This window comes from Phoca vitulina, unplaced genomic scaffold, assembly GCF_004348235.1.
Source record: "Phoca vitulina isolate PV1807 unplaced genomic scaffold, GSC_HSeal_1.0 scaffold14, whole genome shotgun sequence".
Classification (NCBI taxonomy): Eukaryota; Metazoa; Chordata; class Mammalia; order Carnivora; family Phocidae; genus Phoca; species Phoca vitulina.
In genome coordinates this window covers 9,288,625-9,301,568 of record NW_022589717.1, presented here as the reverse complement: position 1 = coordinate 9,301,568, position 12,944 = coordinate 9,288,625, and positions in this window count along the sequence as shown.

Below are 12,944 nucleotides of genomic sequence, written 5' to 3'. Positions count from 1 at the left end.
AGATAATTCACAAATAGAAGGAAAAGTTATTAAGGAATACAGGAACACTATATACTATTTTTTTTATGTTCCTGTGAACCTACTATACGATTTCACGTTTGTTGTTTGGCAGCCTTTTCAGAAATAGATGATTTATACAATTCTAATTAGAGGACGCTGATATTAGCCTAGCTCACTAAGATCCTGAATAGTCTGACTCCTTCTCCTGCTTTCAAGGGCACTCCACAACCCTACCCAAATTCCACAAGTGGTGATAAACAGGCTTTTGACAATTTTATTCCCTGTATTCTATTTAGTGTTTTCATAGAAGAGGGGAAATATTCTGGGAAGTGAAAATCCCTGAGTAGAGACAAACTGGCACCAAAGTTCTGCCCTAAGGAATGAAGAATTAATGTCCTCTCCTTTTCTGTTCTTAAACACAATAGCTAGATCTATTGCTACTTAAACCACTCCTTGTGTGAGAATTACTCTCTCTGTTTGCTTTTTATTTCATATAACTCACCATTATTCCAACAATTATTTACTTTGTACCTATTATGTATTAGGCAATATGCTAAACATGAATGAGGAACAATATAGCTTTTCAAGGACCCCCAAAAGCTAAGACCTATCGATTGCAGCCTTTAGCCACTAGAATTAAGTACTATGGAAACGCTCAGGAAGAATGGTTATTGCACACACACATTGTGCACATTCTCAGACTCCCTCTATCAACTACTTTTTCCTTTTTCTTCCTCACTGCCTACATGAAAGAAGTCACCCATTCACCTCTAGATTTGTTGAGGTGAAATGTTCTACTGCAGAGTATGCAATTTGACTTTTCATCCAACCTCTGAGAGGCAAGATGATGCAATCTGCAGTGTGAGCTTTCTATGTCCTACTTTGACTAACAAACTTGCCAGATAAGCTCACATGCTGAGCAAACATGCTGAGCTGCTGCAGACCAGTTTCCTTGCCTTTCTGCAGTTCATACGGAAGCAGACACCGGAAGGTAAGGTTATATAGCACCATACTGCTGCATTTCTTTGCCTTTTTTTCTCCTCATCTTTACCACCCTAGCATTGTACCTCCCAAACTATTGACACTTTAAACTTTGCCTCTGGCTCCGTTTCTAGAATATCTGGGACAATACACGTGGTTAACTTTGCTTAAGAATGATCATGGTTTTACGATATAAGAAGCAAACTGTATTTTGCCTAAAAGTCAGATAAAAAAAAAAAAGTGTTGTAATATTGGCATCATTTTTAATCCAAAGAAGCGTCCCATTCTTATAAAATCAAAGTGAGCCATAGTCAAACAGCATATCTAGTAGGGCTCAATTATGGGACATTGAGGGCAGTATCTCTGCATATAGTTATAAGGTTGTATTTCACAGTCTCCAAGTTTATGAATTAAGTACAATATAAAATCTAGCCTCAATCATATTTGCCCAATAAGCCATTAGCCCTGATTTGGAGCTACATCTTCTCAGATAAATTTTATTATGTGCACTTGATATGGGATACTGACAGCCCTATCTACAGGCTCTCCTTTTATCCACCTATATTGTTATGTGAAAAACTAAATTTAAAATTACTATGACAAATAATTCCAAAGGGAAAAAAGTCTTGTAATCTCATCATGTTGTTAAAATTTGATTTAATATATTTATAAGATAGTCAAAGAAATGGAAATAACTTTGGTTATTGAAGACTATAGCCCCATACTTTAGTAAAAAAGAAGAATGAAAGAAAGATCTTTTCATCAAAACATGGTTTCTCAGTTCTCCATAATAGGACATCTACCAGGGCACCTGGGTGGCTCAGTTGGTTAAGCGTCTGCCTTCGGCTCAGGTCATGATCCCAGGGTCCTGGGATCCCTGGGTCTAGGGTCCACTGGGCTCCCTGCTTAGCTGGGGGGGGGGGGGGGGGGGGGGGGGGGTTTTTTTCCAAAAAAAGAAAATAAAAAAAAAAAAAGGACATCCACCTCCAATGCTTACCAATACACAAACCGTTGATCACAAAATGTCTGATATAGAACAGATACTTAATTGGATGAATAAATTTTGACAGATCAACAGTCTATAGTCCACTAAATGCAATATTTTTACAAAAAAGAACTAGTTTTGTGGCATATCTTACCAATTTCAAAAATTGCAACAATCTTTGATGAAGTTTCTAATAGTGTCAAATGACAAAACTAAAACAACTTAGTAACAAGTTTGATGTCTTTTACTCAAAGGAAAACAATCCATGAATTGGGGGAGTAAGGTGCCTCACAAGCGGTGAAGCACTCTTCCAGAAGGATTTTGGGGGAGAGCGAGTTTTACAGAATGTGAGAGGAGACAATGCAGAAACAGGGCATGATTGGCTAGGAGGTCAGGGATTTCCTTATAAGACTAACAGGTCCTACTTTCTAGGGTAAGCTAGCTAAAGCTGAGTGGGAGGACTGTGATTGGTGTATATTAGGTTTCCTTGACAGGTGTTTCCAGAAAGTGCAGGTTGACTTAGGTTTAGATATGTGATGTGGGCCAGGCCACAAGGGTGGCCTCCGTTTTGTGGATCCTGATATATGAATTCACTTTATCTATTGTAAGAGACACTCAGCATTCTTTGTACTGTTCCTAGCATTATAGACCAGTAGACACTGTGAAAGGCAATTAAAAGACAATCCTGGAAAAATCACACCAGACATAATATTTCACATACTGCCTAGCTTGGCACAAAGTAAGATAAATATGCACTCTACCCCGTGTCCTAATTAGATTAGCATACTTTGTTCTTCCAAATTTAAGGCTATCTATAAATTCAGTTATATCAGTTCATCCAGAATAGCTCAGACTCTGAAAGACTGACTTTCATCAGCCAAACTTAGAGAAAACTGACAATTGAATTTGTCGGGACGTAGAGCTTTCTAGTAACAGGAATAGTTTCCACTCCTTTTCTTAGTAACAGGCTTTCTGGAGGTGATAGGGTAATTGGAAGTTTATGTGGTGTTTATAGAGTTAACACACTGTGATAATTTATCTGCAACAATAAGTATTCAGAAGTAATCCCTGGATTATTCAAATTTATAACTTTATTCTTTCTTAAACTAGAATATCCTTACTTGCTGCTAGCTGGGAAAGTTGGAAAAATATTAAATGAAATATCTCTTAAGATTACAACAGGATTTCTAATGAAGAAGAATGATTGAATTACAAATGCATGGGGAGAAGTCTCTGCTGGCGGGTGGTATTTGTATTTTAAGAGACAGCATTTCATGGATCATAGGTTCAAGCAAATACCCATTGTGCTAGACATTAACTGCCACTTAGCAATAGTGATAGAGAAGTAGAAAACATCTGGTTGTGGATAATGAGCCAGAGCTTCTCAGCACCCTTGGATGCTAATAGCATGGGGCAAAGGTCATGATGGAAGGCCATCTGGCTCCCTGTGTAAAGATATGTAGAGATCTTTCCTATCACAGCAAATCACCAGCATATTTGTAAGATGCAGGTAAGAAAATCTTCTAAGTAGTAAATATTTAACCACCAATTTTAAATATCTGATATTAATATGTTTCATTACTATTGTGGCTACTAATTATTGGATTTGTATCACAAAATACTAAAACATGACCTGTGTCATGATAATATACAAATTCACAAAACTATACTATGAATACAACATAAATCATTGCTCATATATTTAAGTTATTCAGGCAGCAGAGCTGTTTTTAAAATTGTAATTTAGAAGAGATTTGCTTTCAGTAAATACTATTTTTCCCTTTCTGATTTTTCTTTAATTCTTACCTTCATCATATTTCTATTAAAAATTACTTAGTGAAAAACATATGCTATCATTCATAGAAATTTAAATATTTATTTCTTTTTTAACCAAAAAAAAAAAAAATGTATAGAAAATCTATTATGTATGGGATGGCATGCCTGGCATTGAGAACTCAGCAAAATTAATGCCCTAAAGAACTGATAGTTTAGTTATAGAAAAAGATTACAGAAATGTTTACAAGACTATTTTGTAATGTAGTGTAATACATGCTTTAATAGAAATATGCACCAGCCCTTATGGAAGAATGGACATGGAAAATTTCATTGAAATGTTACCCAAGTTCTGTCTTGTGTAATGAGAAGGCACCGACAAATATTCTTTGCTTGATCAAATTTTAGTCAGGCTCCTGAACCTTTTCCTAGGTCCATCTGTACAATTTCTTCTAAAATACTGTTTTAACAAGCATCCTGATAAGTCAGTTAAGCAAGAATCCCCCTTCCCTTGAGACAGATCACCCTTGATTTGTGATTAAAATTTCTCATTCCCTAGCCTTAGTATCGGATCATCCCTGGTCTGCCTTCAGCAGGAATCCTGTTGGGTGAGTTCAGCAGACTCAGAAGGTACTATCCACAGAAAGACTTGAAAAGGTAATATAAACGGTATTGTAAAAATGATTAATATACAACCAGAGGACTTTAAAATTATGTTACTTAAGATGGGAAACCTGAAATAATATGGCTTCACTTCTTGATAATTTGAGGAATTTGAAAATTTAGATTACAGTGTATATTCTTAATATACATTTTATACATTAATGTATACATTAATATATATTTAATGTATATTTTAATCTAATATTAAATTAGATTAAATGTATATTTTTAAACTTAATACTAAACACTCCCATTAAACAAATACATTAAATAAATACCATCTATGCCACACCAGAAAGTAAAACCAAAGTAAAACTGGTCTTTATAAGTAAATAGCAGATAGATGAAAAAAAACAAAGCATAAAATAACAGAAAGTACAAACCAAGGCAACAATCATATATCTCAATGTGATAATAAAATGTATCCTTAAAATGTAAGAAACTGAATTTTTAGGTAAAGATAACAAATTAAAAGTTAGAGCAAAACATATCCTCATCTAAAATTTAATAAAATCCATATATATGTATAAATGTATGCATGTGTGTGTGTGTGTGTGTGTGTGTATACATCAACACATGAAACATACAAGCAACCCTAAAATTAAGAAAGAAGTAAGAAACTGATAGGGGAAACTTGCAACATCTCTTTCAGAGAAAGTATGACATACAGATGGGTTGCAATTCATTCACATATCAACTAGAGGAACAGAAAAATATAGCTTCATTATTTCATATTTAATTTTTACACAATCATTTACTACTCACTGCATATCCACGAGCTCTCCAACATTTCCCATTCTCTTCATTGTTAGGCAATATCTGGGTCTAGTTCTGGGAAATGGGTTGTGAATGAGAGAACATTATAACATTTCTAAGCAGAAGCATGTAAAAGTCATTATGTAACACCCCTTTCCTTCAGCTCTTTCGTTCTCTGTTGGGTAATTCAAGATCATCATGGATCACATATAGTGAAGCTTGAGCTTCTATCAATTTGGGTTCTTGATGAACTGAGATACACACAAAGCATTAGCAAGGTGGAAAATTTTGTTGTATTAAACCACTGATTTTTGTGGGTTGCTTGTTATACAGTAAAATCTAGTTTTTTTGCAAAAGACAGGATGATAAGTATTTTACTCTTTGTGGGCTATTCAGTTGCTTTCTCAACTACTCAACCCTTTCTTTGTAGCACAAAAGCAATACATAAATAAAATACACAATACATAAACAAATGAGTGGAGCTGCTTTTCAATAAAACTTTATTTACATAAACAAGCAGTGGGCCAGATATGGCCCCAGGATATAGGTTCCTGACATCTGATCTAGACTATGTAGATAATAAAGTAACATCTTAATCATGAAATCGTACTTGCTGGATAGCAGAAATGTAAGGCTTGGTTCTATATGGTTCAAAGTTTAAAATGCTCTATGGAGGGGCGCCTGGGTGGCTCAGTTGGTTAAGCGACTGCCTTCGGCTCAGGTCATGATCCTGGAGTCCCGGGATCGAGTCCCGCATCGGGCTCCCTGCTCGGCAGGGAGTCTGCTTCTCCCTCTGACCCTCCTCCCTCTCATGCTCTCTGTCTCTCATTCTCTCTCTCTCAAATAAATAAATAAAATCTTTAAAAAAAAAAATGCTCTATAGAAGTAGTTCATTGATAGATTAATGGATAAAGAAGATGTGGTATAGGGGAGTGCAAGAGGTGGAGGAGTAGGAGACCTAAATTTCAACTGGTCCCAGGAATTCAGCTACATAGGGATCAAACCATTCTGAACACCTACAAACTCAAAAGGAGATAGAAGAAAAGAATAGCAGCAACTCTCTGAACAAAAAAGCGACCACTTTCTGGAAGGTAGGATGTGCGAAGTGAATTTGAAACCATATTTGGGAAGATAGGCCATGGGGGAAGGGAGCCTCTGTCAGCTGGCTACCAGCAAGAGACAGAGCAGCAGAGTACAAAATTGGAACTTTTAGAAGTCTGCCCACCCATCTGCTCTGCTGAGCGACGGTTCTCCAGTGGCTAAGCAGGGGGTGGAACCTCGCTGAGACAGGACCCTCGGGGTCAGAGAAACCCTGGGGTGCCTGAGTGCCGCAGAGCTCCCAGGTATCAGAGCAGGGAAGCCAGCTACAGAGACGGAGCCAAGGACTGGGCTCTCAGGTCGGGGTTGCCATAAACCATGATCGGTGGCACAGTAGGGCCACTGCTCATCCAGCAGGGACCCAACAAGCAGCAGATCCGGGGAGACTCCCCTTCTTCCCCTGAGAGGAATGGTGTGGGAGCACACTGCAGGATCTGCTGGGTTTGGAGACTCCACCCGGGGTTGTGTGCCAGAGATAGAAATGCTCGGTCACAGGCTGGGTGAGCACGGAGTGCGGCTGGAGACCGGGGAGACAGGAGTGATTGACTGCTTTTCTCTGGGGGCTCACTGAGGAGTGGGGCCCCGAGCCCTCAGCTCCTCCGGGGCAGAGATTGGGAGGCTGCCATTTTCACTCTCATCCCCCAAAGCTGTACGCAAAGCTTGTAAAGAACAAAAGCTCCCGACAGCAAACCTGAGCAGATTACTTAGCCCGGCACTGGCAAGGGCGTGGCAATTCTGCCCCCAGCAAAGACATTTCAGAACCATGGCAACAGGCCCCTCCCCCAAAAGATCAGCAAGAACAGCCAGCCAAGACCAAGTTTACTGATCAATGAGACGGCAGAACGCCAGCAATAGGGGACTAGAGCACATAGAATTCATGGCTTTATTTCCCCATGATTCTTTAGTCTTTCAAGGTAAATTTTTTAAATTTTCTTTCTTTTTTCTTTTTTTTGAATTTTTCTTTTTCCCTTTTTCAACCAACATCTTATCAATTCTTTTTTTTTAAATCCTTTTTAATTTTCATTTTTAGAGTCATATTCTATCCCTTCATTGTAGTCATATTCTATCCCTTCATTGTAGTCTTGGATATATATAAGTTTTTCTCTCTTTAAAAGTTTGGGATACAGTTTCTTCCAACAGACCAAAATATACCTAAATCTCTAGTGTATGGCTTTGTTCTAGTCTCTGCCTGATCACATTCTCTCCCTTTTTTTTTTTTTTTAATTTTCCTTCTTTCTTTTTTCAAACAACTTCTTACCAATTCCTTTTATAAACCCTTTATAATTTTCATCTTCACAGTCATATTCCATCCCTCCATCATATTTACCCTTATTTTTGTACATATATAAGTTTGTACATATATAAGTTTTCCTTTCTTTAAAATTTTGGGAGGCAGTTTCTTCTAACAGACCAAAATACACCCAAAATCTAGTGTGTGGCTCTGATCTATTCACCAGCCTGATCATATATATATATATATATATTTTTTTTTTTTTTTTCCCTTTCTTTGCACCCCAGTTTTAGCTCTCTTCTGATTTGTTTGGTATATATTTTTCTGGGGTGGTTATTACCATGTTAGCATTTTTGTTCTCTCATTCATCTATTCTCCTCTGGACAAAATGACAAGACAGAAAAAATCACCTCAAAAAAAAGAACAAGAGGCAGTACCGACTGCCAGGGACCTAATCAATATGGACATTAGTAAGATGTCTGAACTACAGTTCAGAATGATGATTTTTAAGATACTAGCTGGGCTTGAGAAAAGCATGGAAGATACTAGAGAAACCCTTTCTGGAGAAATGAAAGAACTAAAATCTAACCAAGTCAAAATCAAAAAGGCTATTAATGAGGTGCAATCAAAAATGGAGGCTCTAACTGCTAGGATAAATGAGGCAAAAGAAAGAATTAGTGACATAGAAGACCAAATGATGGAGAATAAAGAAGCTGAGAAAAAGATAAACAACTACTGGATCATGAGGGCAGAATTTGAGAGATAAGTGATACCATAAGATGAAACAATATTAGAATAATTGGGATCCCAGAAGAAGAAGAAAGAGAGAGAGGGGCAGAAGGTATATTGGAGCAAATTATAGCAGAGAACTTCCCTAATTTGGCAAGGAAACAGGCATCAAAATCCAGGAGGCACAGAGAAAACCCCTCAAAATCAATAAAAAGAGGTCAACACCCCGACATCTAATAATAAAACTTACGAATCTCAGAGACAAAGAGTAAATCCTGAAAGCAGCTTAGGATAAGAGATCTGTAACCTACAACGGTAGAAACATTAGATTGGCAGTACACCTATCCACAGAGACCTGGCATGAAAGGACTGGCATGATATATTCAGAGCACTAAATGAGAAAAATATGAAGCCAAGAATACTATACCGAGCTAGGTTGTCACTGAAATTGAAAAAGCTTCTAGGACAAACAAAAACTAAGAGTTTGCAAAAACCAAACCAGCCCTACAAGAAATATTGAAAGGGGTCCTCTAAGCAAAGAGAGAGCCTAAAAGTAACATAGACCAGAAAGGAATAGAGATAATACACAGTAACAGTCACCTTACAGGCAATACAATGGCACTAAATTCGTATCTTTCATAGTTACCCTGAATGTAAATGGACTAAATGACACAATCAAAAGACACAGGCTATCAGATTGGAGAAAGAAAAAAAAAAGACCCATAGATATGCTGCCTGAAAGAGACTCATTTTAGACCCAAAGACACCTCCAGATTGAAAGTGAGGGGGTGGAAAACCATTTACCATGCTAATGGACACCAAAGAAAACTGAGGTAGCAATCCTTATATCAGACAAATTAGCTTTTAAAGCAAAGACTATAATAAGAGATGAGGAAGGACACTATATCCTACTTAAAGGGTCTATCCAGCAAGAAGATCTAACAATTGTAAATATCTATGCCCCTAACATGGGAGCAGCCAATTATATAAGCCAATTAATAACAAAATCAAAGAAACACATCAACAACAATACAATAATAGTAGGGAACTTCAACACCCCCCTCACTGAAATGGACAGATCATCTAAGCAAAAGATCAACAAGGAAATAAAAACTTTAAATGACACACTGGACCAAATGGACTTCACAGACATATTCAGAACATTCCATCCCAAAGCAACAGAATACACATTCTTCTCTAGTGCCCATGGAACATTCTCCAGAATAGATCACATCCTAGGTCACAAATCAGGTCTCAACCGGTACCAAAAGATTCGGATCATTCCCTGCATATTTTTGGGCCACAATGCTTTGAAACTAGAACTCAATCACAAGAGGAATGTTGGAAAGAACTCAAATACATGGAGGCTAAAGAACATCCTACTAAAGAATGAACAGGTCAACCCAGAAATTAAAGAATTAAAAAAATTCATGAAAACAAATAAAAATGAAAACACAACTGTTCAAAATCTTTGGGATGCAGCAAAGGCAGTACTAAGAGGAAGTATATAGCAATACAAGCCTTTCTCAAGAAATAAAAAGGTCTCAAATACACAACCTAACCCTACACCTAAAGAAGATGGAGAAAGAACAGCAAATAAAGCCTAAACCCAGCAGAAGAAGACAAATAATAAAGATCAGAGAAGAAATCAATGAAATAGAAACCAAAAGAACAGTAGAACAGATCAACGAAACCAGGAGCTGGTTCTTTGAAAGAATTAATAAGATTGATAACCCCCTGGCCAGACTTATCAAAAAGAAAAGAGAAAGGACCCAAATAAATAAAATCATGAATGAAAGAGGAGAGATCACAACACCAAAGAACTACAATTATAAGAACATTTTATGAGCGACTATATGCCATCAAATTAGACAATCTGGAAGAAATGGATGCATTCCTAGAGACCTATAAACTACCAAAACTGAACCAGAAAGAAATAGAAAACCTGAACAGACCTATAACCACTAAGGAAATTGAAGCAGTAATCAAAAATCTCCCAACAAACAGGAGCTCAGGGCCAGATGGCTTCCCAGGGAAATTCTACCAAACATTTAAAGAAGAATTAATACCTATTCTTCTGAAACTGTTCTGAAAAATAGAAATGGAAGGAAAACTTCCAAACTCATTTTACAAGACAAGTATTACCTTGATCCCAAAACCAGACAAAGACCCCATCAAAAAGGAGAATTACAGAGCAATATCCCTGATGAAAATGGATGCAAAAATTCTCACCAAAATACTAGCCAATAGGATCCAACAGTACATTAAAAGGATTATTCACCACGACCAAGTGGGATTTATCCCTGGGATGCAAGGTTGGTTCAACATCTGCAAATCAATCAATGTGATACAATACATTAATAAAAGAAAGAACAAGAACCATATGATCCTCTCAGTAGATACAGAAAAAGCATTTGGCATATTACAGCATCCTTTCTTGATCAAAACTCTTCAGAGTATAGGGATAGAGGATACATACCTTGATATCATAAAACAACCTTGATATCATCTATGAAAAACCCCCAGCGAATATCATTCTCAATGGGGAAAAACTGAGAGCTTTCCCCCTAAGGTCAGGAACACGGCAGGGATGTCCACTATCACCACTGCTATTCAACACACTATTAGAAGTCCTAGCCACAGCAATCAGACAACAAAAAGAAATAAAAGGCATCTGAATTGGCAAAGAAGAACTCAAGCTCTCACTCTTTGCAGATGACATGATACTTTATGTGGAAAACCCCAAAGACTCCACCCCAAAACTGCTAGAACTCATACAGGAATTCAGTAAAGTGGCAGGATAGAAAATCAATGCACAGAAATCAGTGGAATTTCTACACACCAACAAGAAGACAGAAGAAAGAGAAATTAAGGAGTCGATCCCATTTACAACTGCACCCAAAACCATAAGATACCTAGGAATAAATCTAACCAAAGAGGCAAAGAATCTGGACTCAGAAAACTATAAAATACTCATGAAAGAAATTGAGGAAGACACAAAGAAATGGAAAAACATTCCATGCTCATGGATTGGAAGAACAAATATTGTGAAGATGTCAATGTTACCTAGAGCAATCTACACATTTAATGCAATCCCTATCAAAATACCATCTACTTTTTTCAAAGAAATGGAACAAATAATCCTAAAATTTGTATGGAACCAGAAAAGACTCTGAAGAGCTAGAGGAATGTTGAAAAAGAAAAGCAAAGCTGGTGGCATCAAATTCCAGACTTCAAGCTCTATTACAAATCTGTAATTATCAACAGAGTATGGTACTGGCACAAAAACAGACAAATAGATCAATGGAATAGAACAGAGAGCCCAGAAATGGACCCTCAAGTCTATGGTCAACTAGTCTTTGACAAAGCAGGAAAGAATGTCCAATGGAAAAAAGGACAGTCTCTTCAACAGATGGTGTTGGGAAAATTGGACAGCCACATGCAGAAGAATGAAACTGGACCATTTCTTTACACCACACACAAAAATAGACTCAAAATGGATGAAATACCTAAATGTGAGACAGGAATCCATCAAAATCCTAGGGGAGAACACAGGCAGCAACCTCTTCGACCTCAACCACAGCAACATCTTCCTAGAAACATCACCAAAGGCAAGGGAAGCAAGGGCTAAAATGAACTATTGGGACTTCATCAAGATATAAAGCTTTTGCACAGCAAAGGAAACAGTCAACAAAACCAAAAGAAAACCAACAGAATGGGAGAAGATATTTGTAAGTGACATATCATAAAGGGCTAGTATCCAAAATACACAAAGAACTTATCAAACTCAACACCCAAAGAACAAATAATCCAATCAAGAAATCGGCAGAAGACATGAACAGACATTTCTGCAAAGAAGTCATCCAAATGGCCAACAGACACATGATAAAGTGCTCAACATCACTCGGCATCAGGAAAATCCAATTCAAAACCTCAGTGAGATACCACCTCACACCAGTCAGAATGGCTAAAATTAACAAGTCAGGAAATGACAGGTGTCGGTGAGGATGTGGAGAAAGGGGAACCCTCCCACACTGTTGGTAGGAATGCAAGCTGGTGTAGACAGTCTGGAAAACAGTATGGAGGTTCCTCCAAAAGTTGAAAATAGAGCTACCCTATGACCCAGCAATTGTGCTATTGGGTATTTAATCCAAAGATACAAATGTAGTGATCTGAAGTGGTACGTGCACCCCAATGTTTATAGTAACAACGCCCACAATAGCCAAACTATGGAAAGAGCCAAGATGTCCATCAACAGATGAATGGATAAAGAAGATGTGGTATATATAGACAATGGAATATTATGCAGCCATCAAAATAAAACCCCAAAATCTTGTCATTTGCAATGACATGGATAGAACTAGAGGGTATTATGCTAAGCAAAATAAGTCAATCAGGGAAAGACATGTATCATATGATTTCACTGATATGAGGAATTTGAGAAACCAACACAGAGGATCATAGGAGAAGGGAGGAAAAAAATGAATCAAGATGAAAACAGAGAGGGAGACAAACCATAGAAGACTCTTAATCTCAGGAAACAACCTGAGGGTTGCTGGAGTGGTGGGGGTGGGAGGGATGGGGGGGGCTGCGTGATGGACATTGGGGAGGGTATGTGCTATGGTGAGCGCTATGAATTGTGTAAGACTGATGAATCACAGACCTGTACCTCTGAAAGAAATAATACATTATATGTTGAAAGAAAGAAAGAAAGAAAGAAAGAAAGAA